This window comes from Callospermophilus lateralis, chromosome 1, assembly GCF_048772815.1.
Source record: "Callospermophilus lateralis isolate mCalLat2 chromosome 1, mCalLat2.hap1, whole genome shotgun sequence".
NCBI lineage: Eukaryota > Metazoa > Chordata > Mammalia > Rodentia > Sciuridae > Callospermophilus > Callospermophilus lateralis.
This window is the reverse complement of record NC_135305.1, coordinates 160,911,691-160,917,690: the sequence shown is the minus strand read 5'-3', so window position 1 is coordinate 160,917,690 and position 6,000 is coordinate 160,911,691.

Here is a 6,000-nt window from a genome sequence, read left to right as displayed (position 1 = left end):
TTCTATCCCTAAGGTTTGTTTCCTCTTGATGTAGCCTTCAGCACACACTGGCGAATAACACTTACAATGAGAGGCGTTGTTAGGCTGCCAAAAAACTAGAGTCTCCTGAAATCTCAACACATATTTTTTTTCCGACCTTAATGATACTTTCAAGTAATGAGCAGTACACCAATCAAACTTGGATGCCCAAGTTTCGTTCTCCTAGGTTGATGCATTCGTTTGCAGTAACAGTTTGAATTTCTAGGTTTCACTCTCTTTTCTCCTATATTGACAGATGCAGCTAGAACTCTAAATCAAACACGGTTTGTGCTAGCTTCTCGAAACTTGACACAATAAAGTTGTTCTACGTTCTATCTCTAAGGTTTGTTTCCTCTTGATGTAGCCTAAAGCAGGGACTGGCGAATAACACTTATATTGAAAGGGGTTGCCAAACTTTCAAAAAACTAGAGTCTCCTGAAATCTCAACATATATTTTTTCATCCAATCTTCATGATACATTCAAGTAATGATCAGTACACCATTCCCACTTGGATGCCCAAGTTTTGTTCTTCTAGGTTGAAGCATTCGTTTGCAGGAACAGTTTGAATTTTTAGGTTTCACTCTGTTTTCTCCTATATTGACAGATGAGGTTAGAACTTTAAATCAAACACGGTTTGTGCTAGCTACTTGAAACATGACACAATAAAGTAGTTCTACGTTCTATCTCTAAGGTTTGTTTCCTCGTGATGTAGCCTTCAGCACAGACTGGCGAATAACACTTACAATGAGAGTCCTTATTAGGCTGCCAAAAAACTAGAGTCTCCGGAAATCTCAACACATATTTTTTTCCGACATTAATGATACTTTCAAGTAATGAGCAGTACACCAATCAAACTTGGATGCCCAAGTTTCGTTCTCCTAGGTTGATGCATTCGTTTGCAGTAACCGTTTGAATTTCTAGGTTTCACTCTGTTTTCTCCTATATTGACAGATGCAGCTAGAACTCTAAATCAAACACGGTTTGTGCTAGCTTCTCGAAACTTCACACAATAAAGTAGTTCTACGTTCTATCTCTAAGGTTTGTTTCCTCTTGATGTAGCCTAAAGCAGGGACTGGCCAATAACACTTATATTGAAAGGGGTTGCCAAACTTTCAAAAAACTAGAGTCTCCTGAAATCTCAACATATATTTTTTAATCCAATCTTCATGATACATTCAAGTAATGATCAGTACACCATTCCCACTTGGATGCCCAAGTTTTCTCCTTCTAGGTTGAAGCATTCGTTTGCAGGAACAGTTTGAATTTTTAGGTTTCACTCTGTTTTCTCCTATATTGACAAATGTAGTTCAAACTCTAAATCAAACACGGTTTGGGATAGCTTCTTGAAACTTGACACAATAAAGTAGTTCTACATTCTATCCCTAAGGTTTGTTTCCTCTTGATGTAGCCTTCAGCACAGACTGGCGAATAACACTTACAATGAAAGGCGTTGTTAGGCTGCCAAAAACAAGAGTCTCCTGAAATCTCAACACATATTTTTTTCCGACCTTAATGATACTTTCAAGTAATGAGCAGTACACCAATCAAACTTGGATGCCCAAGTTTCGTTCTCCTAGGTTGATGCATTCGTTTGCAGTAACAGTTTGAATTTCTAGGTTTCACTCTGTTTTCTCCTATATTGACAGATGCAGCTAGAACTCTAAATCAAACACGGTTTGTGCTAGCTTCTTGAAACTTGACACAATAAAGTAGTTCTACGTTCTATCTCTAAGGTTTGTTTCCTCTTGATGTAGCCTAAAGCAGGGACTAGCGAATAACACTTATATTGAAAGGGGTTGCCAAACTTTCAAAAAACTAGAGTCTCCTGAAATCTCAACATATATTTTTTCATCCAATCTTCATGATACATTCAAGTAATGATCAGTACAGCATTCCCACTTGGATGCCCAAGTTTTGTTCTTCTAGGTTGAAGCATTCGTTTGCAGGAACAGTTTGAATTTTTAGGTTTCACTCTGCTTTCTCCTATATTGACAGATGCAGTTAGAACTTTAAATCAAACACGGTTTGTGCTAGCTACTTGAAACATGACACAATAAAGTAGTTCTACGTTCTATCCCTAAGGTTTGTTTCCTCTTGATGTAGCCTTAAGCAGAGACTGGCGAATAACACATTCAATGAAAGGCGTTGTTATTCTGCCAAAAAACTACAGTCTCCTGAAATCTCATCATATATTTTTTCTTCCGACCTTCATGATACTTTCAAGTAATGAGCAGTGCACCAATCAAACTTGGATGCCCAAGTTTCGTTCTCCTAGGTTGAAGCATTCGTTTGTAGGAACAGTTTGAATTTTTAGGTTTCACACTGTTTTGTCCTATATTGACAGATGCAGTTCGAACTCTAAATCAAACACGGTTTGTGCTTGCTTCTTGAAACTTGATAAAATATTGTAGTTCTACGTTCTATCCATAAGGTTTGTTTCCTCTTGATGTAGCCTAATGCAGGGACTGGCGAATAACACTTTTATTGAAAGGGGTTGCCAAACTTCTAAAAACTAGAGTCTTCTGAAATCTCAACATATATTTTTTCATCCAATCTTCATGATACTTTCAAGTAATGATCAGTACACCAATCCCACTTGGATGCTCAAGTTTCATTCTCCTACGTTGAAGCATTCGTTTGCAGGAACAGTTTGAATTTTTAGGTTTCACTCTGTTTTCTCCTATATTGACAGATGCAGTTAGAACTTTAAATCAAACACGGTTTGTGCTAGCTACTTGAAACATGACACAATAAAGTAGTTCTACATTCTATCCCTAAGGTTTGTTTCCTCTTGATGTAGCCTTCAGCACACACTGGCGAATAACACTTACAATGAGAGGCGTTGTTAGGCTGCCAAAAAACTAGAGTCTCCTGAAATCTCAACACATATTTTTTTTCCGACCTTAATGATACTTTCAAGTAATGAGCAGTACACCAATCAAACTTGGATGCCCAAGTTTCGTTCTCCTAGGTTGATGCATTCGTTTGCAGTAACAGTTTGAATTTCTAGGTTTCACTCTCTTTTCTCCTATATTGACAGATGCAGCTAGAACTCTAAATCAAACACGGTTTGTGCTAGCTTCTCGAAACTTGACACAATAAAGTTGTTCTACGTTCTATCTCTAAGGTTTGTTTCCTCTTGATGTAGCCTAAAGCAGGGACTGGCGAATAACACTTATATTGAAAGGGGTTGCCAAACTTTCAAAAAACTAGAGTCTCCTGAAATCTCAACATATATTTTTTCATCCAATCTTCATGATACATTCAAGTAATGATCAGTACACCATTCCCACTTGGATGCCCAAGTTTTGTTCTTCCAGGTTGAAGCATTCGTTTGCAGGAACAGTTTGAATTTTTAGGTTTCACTCTGTTTTCTCCTATATTGACAGATGAGGTTAGAACTTTAAATCAAACACGGTTTGTGCTAGCTACTTGAAACATGACACAATAAAGTAGTTCTACGTTCTATCTCTAAGGTTTGTTTCCTCGTGATGTAGCCTTCAGCACACACTGGCGAATAACACTTACAATGAGAGTCCTTATTAGGCTGCCAAAAAACTAGAGTCTCCTGAAATCTCAACACATATTTTTTTCCGACCTTAATGATACTTTCAAGTAATGAGCAGTACACCAATCAAACTTGGATGCCCAAGTTTCGTTCTCCTAGGTTGATGCATTCGTTTGCAGTAACAGTTTGAATTTCTAGGTTTCACTCTGTTTTCTCCTATATTGACAGATGCAGCTAGAACTCTAAATCAAACACGGTTTGTGCTAGGTTCTCGAAACTTGACACAATAAAGTAGTTCTACGTTCTATATCTAAGGTTTGTTTCCTCTTGATGCAGCCTGAAGCAGGGACTGGCGAATAACACTTATATTGAAAGGGGTTGCCAAACTTTCAAAAAACTAGAGTCTCCTGAAATCTCAACATATATTTTTTCATCCAATCTTCATGATACATTGAAGTAATGATCAGTACACCATTTCCACTTGGAGGCCCAAGTTTCGTTCTCCTAGGTTGATGCATTCGTTTGCAGTAACAGTTTGAATTTCTAGGTTTCACTCTGTTTTCTCCTATATTGACAGATGCAGCTAGAACTCTAAATCAAACACGGTCTGTGCTGGGTTCTCGAAACTTGACACAATAAAGTAGTTCTACGTTCTATATCTAAGGTTTGTTTCCTCTTGATGCAGCCTGAAGCAGGGAGTGGCGAATAACACTTATATTGAAAGGGGTTGCCAAACTTTCAAAAAACTAGAGTCTCCTGAAATCTCAACATATATTTTTTAATCCAATCTTCATGATACTTTCAAGTAATGATCAGTACACCATTCCCACTTGGATGCCCAAGTTTTCTCCTTCTAGGTTGAAGCATTCGTTTGCAGGAACAGTTTGAATTTTTAGGTTTCACTCTGTTTTCTCCTATATTGACAAATGTAGTTCAAACTCTAAATCAAACACGGTTTGGGATAGCTTCTTGAAACTTGACACAATAAAGTAGTTCTACATTCTATCCCTAAGGTTTGTTTCCTCTTGATGTAGCCTTCAGCACAGACTGGCGATTAACACTTACAATGAAAGGCGTTGTTAGGCTGCCAAAAAACAAGAGTCTCCTGAAATCTCAACACATATTTTTTTCCGACCTTAATGATACTTTCAAGTAATGAGCAGTACACCAATCAAACTTGGATGCCCAAGTTTCGTTCTCCTAGGTTGATGCATTCGTTTGCAGTAACAGTTTGAATTTCTAGGTTTCACTCTGTTTTCTCCTATATTGACAGATGCAGCTAGAACTCTAAATCAAACACGGTTTGTGCTAGCTTCTTGAAACTTGACACAATAAAGTAGTTCTACGTTCTATCTCTAAGGTTTGTTTCCTCTTGATGTAGCCTAAAGCAGGGACTAGCGAATAACACTTATATTGAAAGGGGTTGCCAAACTTTCAAAAAACTAGAGTCTCCTGAAATCTCAACATATATTTTTTCATCCAATCTTCATGATACATTCAAGTAATGATCAGTACAGCATTCCCACTTGGATGCCCAAGTTTTGTTCTTCTAGGTTGAAGCATTCGTTTGCAGGAACAGTTTGAATTTTTAGGTTTCACTCTGTTTTCTCCTATATTGACAGATGCAGTTAGAACTTTAAATCAAACACGGTTTGTGCTAGCTACTTGAAACATGACACAATAAAGTAGTTCTACGTTCTATCCCTAAGGTTTGTTTCCTCTTGATGTAGCCTTAAGCAGAGACTGGCGAATAACACATTCAATGAAAGGCGTTGTTATTCTGCCAAAAAACTACAGTCTCCTGAAATCTCATCATATATTTTTTCTTCCGACCTTCATGATACTTTCAAGTAATGAGCAGTGCACCAATCAAACTTGGATGCCCAAGTTTCGTTCTCCTAGGTTGAAGCATTCGTTTGTAGGAACAGTTTGAATTTTTAGGTTTCACACTGTTTTGTCCTATATTGACAGATGCAGTTCGAACTCTAAATCAAACACGGTTTGTGCTTGCTTCTTGAAACTTGATAAAATATTGTAGTTCTACGTTCTATCCATAAGGTTTGTTTCCTCTTGATGTAGCCTAATGCAGGGACTGGCGAATAACACTTTTATTGAAAGGGGTTGCCAAACTTCTAAAAACTAGAGTCTTCTGAAATCTCAACATATATTTTTTCATCCAATCTTCATGATACTTTCAAGTAATGATCAGTACACCAATCCCACTTGGATGCTCAAGTTTCATTCTCCTACGTTGAAGCATTCGTTTGCAGGAACAGTTTGAATTTTTAGGTTTCACTCTGTTTTCTCCTATATTGACAGATGCAGTTAGAACTTTAAATCAAACACGGTTTGTGCTAGCTACTTGAAACATGACACAATAAAGTAGTTCTACATTCTATCCCTAAGGTTTGTTTCCTCTTGATGTAGCCTTCAGCACACACTGGCGAATAACACTTACAATGAGAGGCGTTGT